Raw genomic sequence first — 17437 nt, 5'->3', positions numbered from 1 at the left:
GCCCCTGTCAAAAAGAGACCGTATTTGATAAAAGGGTCTGTGCAGATGTGTTCTGAGATGAGCTCATCCTGGGTTACCCAGGTGGGCCCTGAATCCAAAGACCAGTGTCCTTAGAAGAGACAGAAGAGGCGACAACAAGACTACCGGAGCTACAAGAAGACGAAGGCAGAGATTGGAGGGCTGAAGCCACAAGCCAAGGAATGCCTGGAGCCACCAGCATCTGGAATAGGCAGGAAGGAGCCTCCCTTTGAGCTTCTGGAGGGAATAGGGCCCTGCTGACGCCTTGATTTTAGACTTCTGGCCTCCGGAACTGTTAGAAAATAAATTGCTGTTGGTTGGTGGCTCACGCCTGCAGTCCCAGCACTTTGGGAGGCCAAGGTGGGCGCATCACTTGAGCGCAGGATTTCAAGATCAGCCTGGACAACATGGCGAGACCCTGTCTACAAAAAAGCACAAAAATGAGCCGGACATGGTGGCAGCATGGCTGTAGTCCCACGCTGAGGCAGGAGGCTCAATTGAGCCTGGGAGGTCAAGGCTACAGCGAGCCATGATTGTGCCACTGCACTCCAGCCTGGACCACAGAGTGAGACCCTGTCAAAAAATAATAAAAAACCAAAAATAAATAAATCAATGTTGTTTTAAGCCTCCTGGTTTGAGGTCATTTTTATGGCAGCCTTGGGAAGTGAACACAGCTGGCGACGCCAGTCTCTGGAGGTGGGGGACCTGGCCCTGGCGGGGGTTGGTACTGTTCCCCACTCCAAGCCTGAGGGTGCAGGACAAGTTTGGGTGGCCGAGAACCCCTTTGTGCCTGGGAGCGCAGGAAGCCCCATCCAGGGAGTCCGGACTTTCCAGGAAGCAGGCCTTGCTTGAACCTGCCTTTCTTGCCGAGAACCAAATCCACAGGGCCCTAGACCCCACCTGCCACCTGCTGTTCGAAGTCCCCTCAGACAGCCTTGCTAAGGGGACAGGACCCAGAGGCAGGAGGCTCTCGAGTTCTACCCTGGCTTCGCCCCAGGCCCCGGACACTCTTCACACACATCTAGTGACTCCTGCAGAACCTGGGTTGCACTCATTCCCCAGCAAGCCCCGGGTTTGCCAGGTGCCCTTGACAAATGGAGAAACTAGGCCCAGAGAGGGCAGGCTACTTGGCGGAGACCACACAATTCCTTAGTGGCAGTGACGGCCTTATAGTCTCGCCATGGGGGCTGGCACTGGGGCTGGCACTGGGGCTTCCAGGAGTGGGGATCAGAGTTCTTGGCCACATGGAGACCTGGAGTGGAGCCGGCCGGCTGTGTGGACTCAGGGTCAATTACCTGATATTTGGGACACTTGGCTGCCTTTGATGGACCTGGCCCAGTATAGGTGGCACCCCGAAATCTGGGCTTTAAGCACACCCTGTCTGTGCTCTCGGCCTCAGTCTCTCTGTTTGCAAACTGGTCTTTGAGCTTCAGCGCCACGTCTGCGATTTTGCTCTTAGGATGTTCATGCATTCAGCAAGCATTTATTGAGCGCCTGCCGTGTGCAGTGTGCTGGGACTCTGGGGGACACAAAGGTATGACTCTTGCTTCATGGATCTTGTGTTCGGGGTTGTGGGGGGAGAGGAAGTGAAGCAGCAAGGGTTGGAGTCCAGATTCCGGGTTCTGATGAGGGAGGTCACGGAGCTGAGGCTGTGCGGGAGGTGAGGATGTGGCCTTTCTTCTCCTCTTGGGCCCAGGGTGGACGGTGTGCAGCAGACTCTCAAGTGGACATGGAGATGCCCACAGCCTGTCTGCGCGACCCATGGGCACCTCTGGCTGGCAGGACCTGGCCTGGTCTCGTGAGCAGGGATATGGGACGGGAGGTCTGCAAGGCCTGGCTCCAGCCTGGTGGGAGAGACTACAGTCTCCTCCAGGCTGAGCAAGAGGCGTGGGTATGCCGGTGACAGCGTCCCAGGACACAGTGGGTGAGCCGGACACAGGAGGTGGCTCGCCTGGGTTTGCATCCAGGCTGTGCCCTTGCTGGCTGTGTGACCTTGGGCAAGTTGCTCAGGCTCTCTGTGCAACAGTCTCTCCAGCTGTAGAATGGGAATGATAACAGAATCCCTCACAGGGTCGCTGTGATGGAAGGAGCTGGTGCCACCAAGTGCTGTGTTGGGGACTGGCTGCACCAGTGGCTGTGAGGCGTCCCCTCCCGTGGCTGGTCAGGGTGGCAGCCTGGAAGATGGAAGTGGCGTTTGCTCATCTTCCCGCTGACCTGCTTCTGCCTGTGCAAAGAGCCTCAGTCTTCTGCCTGGGAAATAGGAGCTGTAACAAGCACATGGCCCCATGGAGGTCAGGAGGAGAAGTGGAGCTGGGGTGCATCAGTGCCTGTGGGGTGGGGGCTTGGGGTCGCCACCTGCTCCAGTGGGTCGCCACCTGCTCCAGATTGAAGCCTTGGCCGCCCCCGAGGCCTGGAGCAGCCACTTGTTTTACAACCCAGGAAACTGAAGGCCCAGCACAGATGGCCCCAAGACATGCCCATGGGTACAGCCCATGTGGTGGCTCCTGGCTGCAGACAATGCCTCTTTTTTCTGGCCTGGCGGGAGCAGCCCGGGCTTGCTCAACCTGGCCTAGGTTTATCAGCACATTTGGTTCTGCGTGCGGCTAGCAGGCATTCCCTCCGAGAGAGACCGTGATGTTCCTCCGGAAACCGAGGTCCGGAGGCTCAGGTTACTGTGGGGGACGGCCGTCGGGGGGTGCGCCTGCCTCTGAGAAGTGACCCAGATCAGAGCTGGGCCGTGCTGGGCGGCGTCCATCTGCAAAGCTGCCGCTCTTTCACCCGTGAGAGCCACTGACAGCTCAGGAAGGGACTGGGAGCCGCCCACTCTCCCTTCAGGGTGACACAGGACAGCCTCTCCCAGGCTCCTGCCTGGCCCTTGCCCCTACACTGAGTCTGACCCGGGTCTCCCATTCCATTTCTCTGGCCTCCTCTTGGCTGGCTTTGGACCTGTCCTCACCTACATGGATGAGAGACCTAGTGGGTGGAAGAGATCTGATTCCAGGGAGATCCTATCTGAGAGTCTGTGTTTCAGGAGGGTTGCTATCTTAGGTCTCTTGGTTGCCATGGACAGACTCCCTCTGCCTCCTGCATTTAGCACGAATAGTTCAAGTAACTAAAAAACCTCAGGGAAGCTTCAGGCACAGTTGGATCCAGGTGCTTCCCACTTTCAGTCCCTGATAGCCTGAGACTAATAATTGCAGTTCAGTAGCCCCAGTGGAAGGACAGCTTCTTGTTCCCAATATTCGAGCAAATACCGTGGGAATGAGTTTTATTGCCTCAGCTTGAGAGTTCAGAGTTAAGCCCCACCCCGTCCCCACCAAAGCCAGTGCCACTTTGGCTGGAGGGCAGGGTCAGCCTCCCTGAGACCCCAGGACTGAGGGTGCAGCGGGGGTGGTTGCCCAGGGAAATTGGGGTGTGGTGCGCACGGAGTGGGGCCGGGTGGGCAGACACTGTGTCTGGCTGCCTGTGTTGGAGATGGGGCCAGGTCAGGGTCCCTGCCTGGCCCAGCCTTTCATGGCCAGTTTGTGTCCCATTGGGGTGGAGGAGGTGGTGCCAATGAGTCACTGGGTAAGTTTCATTCCCGTTATATTTAATAGTTGGGGGCCTCTTGGGTCCCCCCTCCAAGCCGTTGATGGAGCTCTGCCTCCTGTCCCCCCATCACCCCACTTCAGCTCCCCAGCCTTCCCTCTCCTCTCTCGTGGCTTCCAGTGACCACGTCATAAGCCACAGGTCACGTCCTGGCAGCCCCTGGGCTGTATTTGGGTGTCAGACTGATTTATTGGGTTGGTTTTATAGTCAGTGTTTTTTTAGAAATATTGAGAGATGTCTCAAAATTGGGCTTCTTGGCTTTGCTGGAAAGATTTGGACGCCATGGACCCCCTGTGTTCCAGCAGGGTCTGAAACATCAGGAATGTTTGGGGGCCACATTCCTGAGCCTCTGCTCAGCGTTGGCTGGGGCTGAGCTGCGGTCACCCCCTTCCTGTGGGCCCCTCCCCTTGGCGCAGTGCCTGCCTGGGCCCCTGTGTTCTGGCAGGGTCTTGGGTATCTACAGCTCTCCTCTTGCTTTTTGTCCCTGCCCTTCTTCGGGTGGATCATCCGATCCCAGGTAGGCGCTTAGCTTCAGCCGTCGCCACTGCTGGGCGCTGAAGCATTTGTTTACTGTCTGAGTTCCTGGCTGCAGGGGCCATAGGACCTTTTGGGTTCTTGATCACTGTCCCGTCATCAGACATTTATTGATCAGCGCCCCTGGGGTAATTGAATGGCCCAGAATGCGTCCACTTCTGAGCATTGGACCGAGCTGATGTAAAGTGGATTCTTCCCGCTTGGCCTGGAGCCCAGGCAGCAGTGGGGTCCTCCCAGCCAGGCCTTTTGTTGTCCAGCCTGGCCACTTGCTGGGGGCTGGGAGGGGTTGGGGAGGCAGGAGGGGGCCCTTGTTGAGTGGGTGGGCTCCGTCACTGTAGACGCTGCTGCTGGCGCAGCTATTCTTAGCAGCAGAAACATTTGTCCTCATTCACATGTGGTGGATGCCTCCGGGGATCTGCCCTGAAATACTAGGGGCGACCCCATAAATTCCTCAGAAAGCCATCCTTGAGGGCCTGCGTGCATGGAGGAGAAGCGGGAGGAGGCGTTTCCGGCAGCTGCACAGCTGTGGATGTGTTTGCCAGATGTTGGAGGCAGGGAAGTTGGTGGGAACCTTGGGGAGGCTGCCTTCACACTCGGGGTCTGGGCATGGGCATGAGCGGGTGGGACAGAGACTGCAGACTGACGGGCAGAGAGAGGGGCTCTGGGCCTGGCCTCGAGTTTCGGGGTCCAGGGGCCCCTCTGAAGCAGTCAGCCCTTCCCTGGGCCCGGGCTCTTTTAATTGTCCCTTGAGACCATCTCGGTTGGAGGCAGCTGGTGAGGGGACAGCTCAGCTTACTGGGCACTTCTGAGGGATCAGAGGTGCAAGTCACCGCCTAGCAGGCCCAGCCATGCCCTATGGCCGTCATGGGGTCCTGAGGTGAGGTGGGCTAGAGACAAGGCCTGGACGCATGCTGCACTTGGCTCTGAGGGCCTACTGAGTGCCAGGGCCGCTGTCAACACTTTGCCTTTCATGCGGGCAGCCTGAACCTTTGGGGCCACCACAGAACAACACAAGCACAGCTGACAGCTCTTGACTAGCAATCAGGGAGGCCTCCCTGGAGGAGGTTTTGTTTTAATTTTAAATTGTGGTAGATACATATAACGTGAAATTTACTTTCAGCCAGTGTTAAGTAGGTAATTCAGTAGTGTTAAGAATATTGATATTGTATAGCAACCCATCTCCAGCACTTTTCATTTGGCACAACTGAATCGCTCTGTTAAACAGTAACTCCCCCTTCCTCGCTTTCCCCAGCCCCTGGCCCCAACCATTTTCCTTTTTGTCTCTATGAATTCAGTGACTCTAGCCACTTCCTACAAGTGGCATCACACAGTGTTTATCCTTCTGTGGCTGGCTTCTGTCACTCAGCATAACGTTGGGAGCTGTGTTTCGGGTAGTCTGGGGTTGTTGGTTCATTCCTGGCCACGCAGCAAAACGGACGAAGACCCAGGACCCCAACCCCGCCCCCATCCTTTAGAAACCCCAGGTCCGGCCACCTCTCCAGGTGCTGACCAGGAGCCCAGCCCCAGCTCAGCCATCCAGCTCCCTGAGCCCCACTCCAGCATGGCCTCCCTCCCTCCCACAGCCACAGCCCCAGGGGCGCGGGGTTAAGTGGTTTGCCCAGGTTACACAGCTGGTGCCAGCACCTCCCTCCCCACCGCCCAGACACCAGCGTCCTCTCTGCCTCCTCGCTTCCCTCTGCAGAGAAGATTGCTGTCGGGAAGGCCAGATGGAGGAGCTGGGTCTAATGGAAAACACGTCCCTCCTGGGGTGCCCGGAACTTAATGAGGAAGAGGCGGCAGAACCAGGCGTAATGTTTGTGAAATACCCAGGCTGGGAGGGCTGCTCCCCGTCAGGGCTTCTCGGGTGGAGTCCCAGGAACCTGGAGTGCAGGGAGGGTTTGTCGTGCTGTGGTTTATCTCCCTCTCTTCCTTTTAAAATTAAATGGAAACAAACAAAAAAAAGGAGTGGAGGAGGAAGTGATTTTGAGCAGACCTCGTTGTGGCGGGGGAGCAGGGCCGAGCTGGCTGCCGTCCAGCGGACAGGAACGCTCCAATTAAATTGGAAACAGTAACGGGCCTCCTCGGAGGCTCCGACCAAGGCCACTTCCCTTCTGTTCACTGAGGGCCGGCGCCTGGGCTGGCAGGGCCATGGGGAGGACCAGGCTTTGGGCACACGTATCCTGCCTGTGACCTTAGGCAAGTCAGTTTTCTGATCTGTTCAGTGGGGCGAGTTGTGTTTGATGAGGGGAACCGGAGCGTCTGCTGCCTCTGGTCTTTACCTGAGATAAATGTGGCCTGGAGTGGAGGTGGGGCCTGCTGTGCCTGGGGTGAAGGGGTGCAGGAATGGGGGAGGCTGGGGGGCTTGAAGCAGAGCGTGGGGAATGATAGAGGCTTTCCCAGTGGCTGAGGAACCTCCAGGGGAGGGGAGAGACGGGGCAGGTGCTGGGGATGGGTTTTGCACCTGGCCTGGTTGCCCCTGGAAGCAGGAGCAGGATGTGGCATTGGGGAGACAGGAGTTACAGGCTGGGGCATTTGAGCTCACTTGAGAATCACAGACTCCTCCCAGACTCAGTTTTCCTGTCGACAAGGCGAGGATAGCCATGGTGACTGGCTTGGTTAACATCATCGCCATCACCTCCCTCCTTCCCCCAAGTGGCCGGCGTAGCAGACCGCAGTAACAGCCATGTTCTCCTTCTGGGGGCTCTTCTGTGGGCCAAGAACTGCACCGAGATTCTCGTAGCTCTTTTGTCCAGTGAATCTTTCCAAGCGAAGCTCAGAGAGGTCAGGACCTCACCCAAGGTCACACAGCTTCGGAAGTGGCGGAGTTAGGATTTGGAATTGATCAGCATGTGGAAGCCCTTTGGAATGGCAGTGTCTCCACAAGAGGTGGCTTGGTTGAGAGAGCACTTGCTCATTTCAGTGACTGAGGGGCCATGACTCAGCCCACAGCCTCCATGACTCCTGCTCCTACAGGTGCGGCTAAAACTGCCGAGGAGGAAACCTGCCTGGTGCTGGGGACAGGGGACCGGGTCCATGGGAGTGGCAGGGGGATCGGGCCATGACACCAGGGGGGCCCCCTTGGGGTTGGGAGAAGGTTCCAAGGAGGTGACAGTGGAGGTGGGAGCTGAAGGCTCAGGAGAAGACAGACTGAACCTGCCCTGTTGAGTCCCACCAGCCAGGCAGGGCATATAAACAAAGGTAGCTGACTAGGAGGGGATGTGGCGAATAGGGAAAGACGAGCCCATCTGGTGTAGATAGCCTCTGCCCACTTCCAGCCGGCCATGGCTGGAACCTCAGTTTCCCCTGTCAAACGATTTTGTGGTAAAATACATACAAAAGATACCATTTCAGCTATACTAAAGTGAACAATTAGTTGGCATTTAGGACATTCACAAGGTTGTGCAATCACCACCTCTGTCTAATTCCAAAACACTTTCATCCTCCCAGAAGGAAACCCCATACCCGTTAAACCGTCACTCCCCCGTCCTCCCTCCCCACAACCCCTGGCGGCCACGGGCCTTCCTTCTGTCCTGGGAATCTGCCCCTCCTGTGAAATAAATGGAATCATGCAGTACGTGGCTGTTTCGACTGGCTTCTTTGCCTTTGTGCCGTGTCTTCAGGGCTCACCTGTGTTGTCGCTGAGTCAGCGCTTACCTTTGCCTGGCTGAATCAGAGTCCATTGACGGACAGCCTGCGTTTGTTTAATCTGTTTGTCAGTAGGTGGACATTTGGGTTGTTTCTGCTCGTTGGCTGATGTAAATAGTGCTGCTGTGGGCATTCTAATCCTTTCTGTTTGTTTTGTCACCAGTTTTCAGTTCCTTGGGGGTGTGTAGCTAGGAGTGGCATCACTGGGTCATGGGGTAATTCTGGGTTTAACCTAGTGACTGTTTTCCACAGTGGCTGCACTGCACATCTGACATTCCCACCCCGCAATGTGTGAGCAGCCCTCGTTAGAAGCCAGACATTCCAAATTTCCTGTGAATTCCCTCTTTATAAGAGCTGGTCTCTGGGGCTTAGCTGAGCTGACCCTGGGGTAAGGAAGCAAGTCCCAGGAAACTGCCCAGAGGGAGCAAGTCTGGGACCTGACGAGACATTCCAGGCTCTGGCCAACCCAGCTTTCTGGCTGTAGCCTGGCCCACATATCTCTAGCCTGTACATCTACCCAGGGTCAGGGAGGAGGATTCCCAGACTGGAGTCTTCTCAGCCTGTCTCCTCAAACCCAACTCAGGGGAAGGTGTGCTGGTTTGTGCTGAAAAGGGAGAAGTGGTGCCAGGTGGGGAACTCGGGGGAGTTGAGACCCTCCCATGCTGAGTCTGGGTTTGGGACTGGAGAGGTAAAGCTTTTCCTTTAGGTTTTCTTTTTACTACAGTAGGCTGGGGGTTTGAGGAGTAAAGTTGTGTGGGTTTTCTAGTTCTTTTGAGAGTAAATAGTGTTTTTCTGTGTTCTCACGTGAGTTGTGGGTAATGCGAGGGCTTGGAATATAGTGGGGTAGATGAAGTGTATGCTTGCCTCCTGGGGCTTGGTTAGAAATGTAAGACCAGAAAAACCCTGGAAAATGAAGCAGCTAAGTTGATTTCATTCGGTGATTGCCTGTGTATGCAGTATGTATCTATCCATGCATTCATGAGTGCCTATTCATACGATGTATATCATTCATGCATCTATGCATCTATCCATGTATCCATCCATTCATTCATGCATTCATCTATGCATTCATCCATTCATCATTCATCTATGCATTCACATGCATTTCATTCATGCATTCATTCATCTTCATCTATGTATCTATCTATTCATTCATTCATTCATGTATCTTATCTTAATATCTATCTATCTATCATTCATTCATGGCATTCATTCATTCATGCATCTATCTATCTATCTATCATTCATCTACTACCTATTCATTCATCATCTATCATCGGCCTAGATTATCGTATCTATATTCATTCATTTCTTCCATGTATTCATTCCATTCATTCCATTCCATTCCAGGACATTCCATTCCATTCAGAGACATTATCTATCTATGTATCTTATTCATTCATCTATCTATTCTATCTTATCATTCCATTCCAGTATGGTATCGCATCTATCGATCCATCTATCTATTTTATCATTAATCATTCATGTATCGGTTTTCATATATTTGTCTTTCGCTCTTATCTATCTATCTATCTATCTATATGGATTTGAGAATGGTTTTATTTGTTCATATCTTATCTATCTATCTATAGAAGGTCTGCTCTTTTCCATTCTGTCTATATTCCATCTATATCTTGCCTATCTATTCACCCGACATTGCCCATTTATTCCAGTTATTTCCGGTTTTATTCCATTCATGGTTTATTCATCTATTCGTCTATCTATCTGCCTATATCTATCTAATATTCCATTCATCGCATCATTCCATTTCCATTCATTCATTCGTCGCCTATAGAACATCTATGGGGATTCCATTCATTCTATCTATCTATTCATTCATCTATATCTATTCATCTATTCTTTTTCCTTCCTCCTTTCCTCCCTCCCTCCTTTCTCTATGCATGCATGCATTCATCCATCCATCCTCCTTTCCTCCCTCCCTTCCTCCTTTCTCCTCCATCTTCCTATCTCTATTCCTCTTCCATCCTCTCCCTCCATCCAGCCACCCCCTGCTGAGCACCTCGGTGGGGAGTCTACCAGCTGGGACAGACCTGTCACTGGACGTGGGCCCTCGCTGGCAGGCCTTTTGTCTGACTTGGTCACTGCTGTAGCTGTGCTTGTACAGTGTTTGCACATAACAGATGCTGAAATAATTCTCTAATTGATGAGAATGGGTCAGAAACCAGAGTTGGGGATGGGTTTGGCTTGCCTGGTCTCAGCTTGAGGGCAGACTGTAACCTTGTGGGTGGCACCTGGGGTTGAACTCTTAGTATTTGACCCTCAACCCCTCCGGCAGAGCCAATGACAGGCTGGGGTTGGGTACCTGGCTCCTCCTAAGGGAGCGGAATGACCTTTCTGCCAAATGAGGGCCAAGGAGTCTGGCCTCATTCCTGCAGGCCTGCCGCTGTGCATGGGCGGAGGCCTGTTTCTCTAGGGCCCTGACGATCGTGACTGTAATCACTCAGGGTTACGGGACCCTTTTACCTATGCCCAGTGCTCCTCGACAGAGGGGCAGCCACAGTGTCCTTTGAACACAGAGATGCCAGAGGCAGGCTTGCCATGGGAGACCGCACGTCAGCCTTGCTTAAAGTGCAACAGCTGTGTCCTTCCACCCCGCTCAGAGTGACCACTCCAGCTTTCTGGCTATAGCTAGAAAGAGTGACCTCACATGCCCTCGCTCACCCCACTCTCCCCATCCAGGCCTCCCTGCCATCCTCACACAGCAGGCTGGGTCCTGCCTCCGGGCCTTTGCACCTGCTGTGCCTGCTGTGTGGACTCCCTCCTCTCCCCCACACCTTTACATAAAAGGCACCTCTGGTGACGCACCCCTGACTGCCCACTTTCAAAATGGACCCCCATTCCCTGCCCGCCTCCTCTTGGTTCTGTTTTTCTCCATAGTGCTAACACCTTCTGCCGTTCTCTTACTCCCGTCTTGCCTGCTGGAATGGCAGCTTCACAAGGCGGGGGATTTGGGATCCCCAGCACCTTTCACACAGTAGGTGCTTAATAAATAGTGGTGGACAGAGCAAGCCACCAGGCCGGGCAGCAGGAGCTCTCTCTTCGCCCCCTTCTGCCTTGGCTGTGGCGTCCTCTCTGGACCGGGCTGGGCGAGGTGCACCCTTGCCACGTCCCACCGGCTTTCCGCATCTCAGGACTCGCTCCAGAGCTGGATTCCCGAGCGTCCGTTCTGCGCCAGGAGTCCTGCTGAAGGCGGCCATCAGATACTTGGCCGGTTCCCCAATGTTTACTGCATGCCAGAAAGTAAACACGCAAGGTGTCCACAGCCCGACCCGTGGAGCTGGCGCTCGGCAGCGTCTCATGCGCACATCCCAGAACTGCTGTCCCAGAGTTCCCCCGGGCCAGCTTCTCCTCCGGCCGGGCTGGCTGCAGTGGTTTTGTTTAGTCAATATGTATTAGATGCCTACTGTGTGCTGGGCTCTGGGGATACAGCAGTGAACAAAACAAGGATTTCTGGAGCACCTCCTGGAGTAGGTACTGTTCCCCCTTAACGGATAGTCCTCCTGGAACCTAAGAGTGCGGCCTTGTTTGGAAAGGGTCTTTGCAGATCTCATTAGTTAAGATGAGGTCACAACTGGATAACGGAGGGCCCCAGCTCCAATATGACTGGTGTCCTTAGAAGAAGGGGAGACACAGAGACAGGAGATGCAGCAGAAAGGCCGCGTGGAGACAGAGGCAGAGATTGGCATGACGCATCTACAAGCCAGGGAACACCGGGGGTTGCCGGGGACCACCAGAGCTGGAGGAGCAAGGAAGCAGGAAGGACCTCCCCCAGAGCCTCCAGAGGCCCTGTGGGGCCCTGGTGACACCTGGATTTGCACTTGAGGCCTCCAGAACAGTGAGAGAATTCATTTCTGTTGTTTGAAGCCACGCAGCCTGTGGCGGTGCAGCCCAGGAAGCTAATACGCCTGGTGTGTGCCAGGTGCCGTGCCTCTCCATGGCTGTCACACAATAGGGGCTTATTCCGCAGTGAGTGGAGCAAATACCTGCTGAGCGGTGAGGGAGGCCGATGAGGCCGACCTGGCCGAGCTGCAGGGCCCCCCGAGGCCTGCCTGTCTTCGCCAGGCCAGGGTGGGGCAGTGGAGGCGCGGGGGCCAGGGTGGGACAGTGGAGGAACGGCCTGTGTTCCCGCCGCGGTTCCGCCCACCCCAGGAGGGCTTTGTGCGTTGGGCTTCTCAGAGTATCAGAGGGTTCTGTCGAGCGTGTGCGTGTGTGTGTGTGCATGTGCCGTGGGCGCTCTGCCTGGCATGCTGGTTTTTAATCCTGAGGCTCCCCCACCTGCCACAGGTTCTTCCAATGTCAGCGCCCATTAGTTCCCAGAAAATGTGAGGCACGTGTGGCGCAGAGAGCCCCCGCATGCCTTTCATCCTCCCCACAGCCCGCGGCTGAGCGCTTAGGGCACATCCCGTAGCTCCCACACCTCCACCAGCCCCCGCCTGCCCCCTCACCCTGAGGCTGTAATTCCACCCTCCCCAGGTCTGAACCAGGCCGCCCAAGACACGGAAAATCTATGGAATGTGTCTCGGTGTGGCCTCATCCTGCTGGAGCTGGAGAGGAATGCAGGGGCGGGAGGCCCTATGGAAGCTTCCAGGGCCTCCCGGAAAGGTGCCCCTGCCCGGCCAGGTGGGAAGAGGACACAGGTGTGGTGGTTTCTGGCATCACTGTGTTGCTGGCATGCACCTCCGCTGGGCAGTCACTCAGTGTGCACCCTACTGTGTGCCAGGCACTGGAAGGGGCTCTGGGTCCAGCAGGAAGCAAGGCTGATGGCCATTCAGAGCTCACGGCCCAAGCTTTCTGCTGTGGATTTGGAAACCTTACCAAAGCCCGCAGCGGCAGGGAACAGGGAATGTGGCCCACTTGGCTCCTGGTGCTGCCCGGCAGACTGCAGCGGGGGCAGGAGGCACTTCTGTGTGTGCTACCTCCTGGCAGGCGTGGCCCGGGGACAGACCCCTGCAGCTGTGCATGGGGAGCCCCTCCGCCTGCCTGTGTGGGATCTGCAGCCCTCCTCCAGCTGGTTCAGGGGCCAGCAGGGGCCCTGGGGCTGTGCTTGGTGGCTTGGATGTGCAGAGGCCTGCTTGGGCCCTTGGTGTCCCCGTTGGGTATCCCGGCCACCTGATATCTGCAAGTCCCTTAACCTCACCCAGGCACCGTCTTGTTCTTCTCGGAGGTCTGATCCTGCTGACTCTGCATGGCTGAACACCTGCTGTTCCCCAGGCACCTCTCGGTATGCCACAGGCACAGGGTCCTCACAGTGGGCCTGTGGAGCAGGACTCCTGCAGCAAGCTGTATTCGCGACCTGCAGAGTCAGCCTCCCTCCTGAGTTTTCACTCACCTGCCCATTTCCCCTTCTCTGTCGCCATTGCCCTGATCCCCCAGTGTCCCCTCTCTTGGACATTTGCTGGAGCCTCCCCAGGTCTCCCTGATCCACTCTTGCTCACCGCAGTGCCTGCTCGTAAAACACTCTGACCCTTTACTCTCCCCCTCAACCACCTTCTGTGGCTCCCCACTGCCCTGAGAACAAAATCCATCCTTACCCAGGCCCATGGGGCCCTGAGTGACTCTGTCCCCACCTCCCCCCATATTCACTCAATGAATTTCTCAAACATAAATGGCACCTGTGCTCACCCCCAGGCCCTGGCTCATCCCTGGGCCTGCGCTCACCCCCCACCCTGCGCCTGTGCTCACCCCTGGGCCTGTGCTCAGCCTCCACCGCTGGCGCTCACCTCCCTGCTCTTGCTCAGTGGCGCCTCCTGCTAGAGTGCTCTCCATCCCCTCTCCTTCACCCTCTGGAAGTTCTTCTTCCTCATATCCCCCGGCTCTCCCCAGGGCTGGGCAGAGTCCCTGGCCTGAGACCCTCCAGGGCCTGGATCCTGCCGGGTTCACATGAAGTCCCCAGAGCTAGCCTGGGGCTCAGCAGAGACCCCAGAGTGTCTGTAAATAAATGAATGCCGCCCACCCTTTCTGACCCCACCGCAGCCAGACCCAGCGGTGACATGGGGCATGTGTGTCTGAATTCCCGCTTCCGCCCGGATCCATCCTCAGAACCTCCTTTGGCCAGGACCAGATCCTGGAGACCCTGGAGAGGCTCCCTCATCCTCTCCTGCTCCCATCTTTGAGGAAACGATGTCATCATTTTTTTTGGCATTCACTTCCAAACCTGCTGATGAAAAGTCAAAGCTTATTTTTTTCCCTATTTGCAGTGCTGTGCACCTGCCTCCTCTGTCAAGTTTCAAAACTTTTGCATCACTGCCCTATAAAATCCTGTACCCGTTAACAGGCCCCGTTCCTGCCTCACCCTGCCCTCCTGGTAGCCACCAGTCTCCTTTCTGCCTCAGCGGATGTACCTGTTCTGCACATTTCATACACATGGAGTCATGCAGTACATGGCCTTTTGTGTCTGGCCTCTTTGGTTCAGCATAACATTTTCTGGTTACGCATGGTGTAGCGCTCAGTCATCCTTCGTCCCTCTTTATGGCTGAGTAATACTCCATCGTACGGATGGACTGGAATTTTTGCTGGGTCTGCCTTTTGGCTACTGTGAATTCTGTTGCCATGAACGTGCATACCATGTTTTGTTTGAGTCCCTGTTTCCAGTTCTTTTGGGTGGATGCCTGGGAATGGAATTGGTGGGTCATATGGTTATTCTATGTTTAAATTTTTGAGGAACCGCCAAACCGTTTCCCTAACATTTGTTTTTTTTCAAGTTGGCAGGAAACGTGGCTCAGGTCAGGAGGGGTTGGAAACTGGGTTTCCTAAGCTCGTGGTGAGTGAGGGTGGCACGAGGTTACTGGAGTCATTCCCTGTTCAGCCCCACTGGCATGTGAGGACGCTGGGCGGGGGGCTGGTGGGAGAACCCCTTGGTAGGTGAGGGGCCGAGGTTCCAACCCCATGCTCCGGGGCGGGCACTATGTAAATCCCAGGCACTGGAAAGCCAGCCAGCCGCGGGGTGCTTTAGGAAGGTGTCACCCTGCCTGGTCTCTGGTGCCCGTGTGCACCGTGGTGTGTGTCAGGGGCCTGTCACCCCCAGGCAGCATCTCACTGGGCAAAGGGGGAAAGAAAAGCTGTAGTAAATGAGACCTCTCGGCCACCTTGTGCAACTCAAAATCCAATCGCAATTTAGAAGTGGCCCGTGGTGCCCTTGGAAGAGGGGCAGACCTCGGGAACAGCACCCTGCAGAAGTGATGGCCTCATCTCCTCCGGGAGACCGGGAGCTGTTTAACACCTAGAGAGAAGGGAATCGAATTTACTTTGCTGCATGAGATGAGCAGAGTCTGCAGACTTTGAGCGGAGCTCTAGCAAAAAGAATTTTAGAACAGGGCTGGGTCTCGGTGGCCACAGCTGTCCTCTCTCGCAGGGCCAGACTCTTGTTTCCGGCTGCAGAAAGGATGTCTCATTGCTCTTGGGGCCGGGCAGGGCTAGCTGTGCCTTGCCTCCCCATCATAGCGTCACTGGTGACTGGGCTGCAGCTGTATCATTGACAGTCCTGGTGACAGTAGTACTGGGAGTTCTGGTTTGCTGAGCACTTACTGTGTGCTGGGCGCTGCTGAGTGACTCCTCTCCGCCACCTGGCCTTTCCTGGGGTCCTCGCAGGAGAACTTAGGCAGTCGGAATATGCACAGACATCTTCAGTAGTGCATTTGTGATTCTGATGCCTTCCTATTTATTCCACATAGTACTGGTTTCCATATATCCATGCTGATAATACGCTTCTCTTTAAATTATGCCTAACTAAATGAAAGTGACAGGCCTGGGGCTAGATGGCTGCGGCCTGGGTAATCTCTACACCAAAGTCCCTATGCAAAAGTGGCACATGAATATCTGATGTTTAGGGAACACTGCGTGTTTGGAGGTTCAGAGAGGGCAAGTGACTTACCCAAGGCCACGCAGCTTAGCGATGGTGGAGCGGGACGTGTTCCCATGTTCACGGGAATTGCGCCGTACATCTTGTCTCGGGGCTGGGAAAGCCCACGCAGGCAGGACTGAGGTGGTGGTAGATGTGTCAGTCTTGGCTCTGGAATTCCTTGGCTTTTCTGTGTTTGAAGGATGGACAGCAGCCAGTCGAAGGGTCGCCTCCTCTGCGACTCCTTCTTTCTCTGTGTGAGCCCAAACTCTTGGTGGCACGTGACAGAAACCCAGCTTGGGCTGCCAAAGACAAAACGCGCAGAAGGAGCGCCCTGGCTCCCCTAAGGAAGTGAGCAGGCTTCGACCTGCCTCCGGCCACCATCGGACACAACCTGCCCTTTTGCCCTGCCTTCCTGCGGGTGGGTGTGGATCTCAGGCAGGCTCCTGCTGCATAGTGGCCCCCAGAGCTCCAGGCTTTCATTCCCAGCTTAGATCCCCGGCAGAGAGCAGCTTTCTCCTGATTCCAGCATCAAAAGTCTCAAGGCAGATTCTCATTGACTCCTATTGAGTCATAGGCTCATCCCTGAGCCAGTCGCTGGCCCAGGAGCGTGTAGGACTCTGATTGGCCACGACCAGGTCACATGACCATCCCTGGAGCCTGGGGAGGGAGGAAGGGTCAAGTCTACACTAATGAGAGAGGGGGTGGGGCCTGGGAGGCAGTCAGGGCCCCCAACCTTAACCTTCCTCCCATTGCCCCTCCACATGAGGCCTCCAGGGCATGCCTGCTTGGAGGACGGTCACCCTCTTCAGGTCGGGGGAGGGGGTGTTCTGATGAAATTGCAGGGCTAGGTATACTGTTTCCCCTCCTGACCCCTGACCTTGTATAATGCAGCCTCAGTCCTCCGCCGTGGAGGCCCACATCCAGGCGCTGGGTCCCTGTGCCAGGGTGCATTTCCCTCAGCTCTGGGGCAGGGGGTGTGCAGTTGTGGGGGTGCCAGAGAGGGATTTGCATGAGGCAGGACCCAATGGACACACCTTTTCTGAGGGGCTGGTTCAGAGAGAGTGTGGAGGGGGCCTTGGTCTGGGATGGGACCCTGTTGTAAGCCCAGCAGGTGGCGTGGAGCTGTGGCTGGCAGAGGAAGGGGAGAAGCCTTGTTGGGGGGGGGGGGGGCTTAGGGGTTTCCTAGCGAAGGCAGCTTCGGAGTAGGGGCCGCTGTGGGTCCCTGGCTGGGCCGTGTCTTCTCTGTGGGGCTGTTTTTCCATCTGTGAAGCTGCCAGCCTGCCTCGTGTTACTCCTCTGGCATGGTCATGAGTAGATCCTCTCCCATGGAAGGCGCCAGTATCTGCCCCAGGAGCCGTTTGGGGCACCTATCCCTAGGCTGCAGGACCTGACTGACTGTCATTCTGCCCTTGGCTCTTCCTGGCGTAGCCCTCTGTGTCCTAATCCCACCTCCCAGCTTGCGTCTGGCTAACCTCATATCAGTCTTGCCCCATGTCATGGTATCAGCCTCCTGCACAGGGTCACAGCCTTGCCCGGATCATGCTGTGGCCTGTGGCCCGCCCGAGCTGGCCCTGGCCCCTGCTGCCGGGTTCAGCGGTGTGTGCTGTCCCTGCTGGCTGCCCCTCCTGGGACAGGTGCTTTCTGGGAACTCTGCCCCGTGACTCAGAAACCCGGGGGGCCATGGAGTGAGGTTGGGTGGGCTGAGGGGGGCTGGGAGCCATCTGAGTGGTGGTGAGGGCCTGGGTGGGGAGGAGGCCTCTGGTCCCTTGCGTGGCTTGCATGACTCGGAGG

At 55.9% G+C, this 17437-nt stretch overlaps 1 protein-coding gene across 32 annotated transcripts in view; it reads left to right on the top strand.

Moving 5' to 3' along the window:
* The window catches only part of NCOR2 (nuclear receptor corepressor 2), a 238508-nt gene that overhangs the window by 55636 nt on the left and 165435 nt on the right, over positions 1–17437 (top strand). The window lies entirely within an intron of this gene.

The sequence above is a fragment of the Papio anubis genome, chromosome 9 (genome assembly GCF_008728515.1).
Source record: "Papio anubis isolate 15944 chromosome 9, Panubis1.0, whole genome shotgun sequence".
NCBI classification, from domain to species: Eukaryota; Metazoa; Chordata; class Mammalia; order Primates; family Cercopithecidae; genus Papio; species Papio anubis.
The sequence above is the reverse complement of the archived record's forward strand: the minus strand, read 5'-3'. Positions and strand labels throughout refer to the sequence as shown.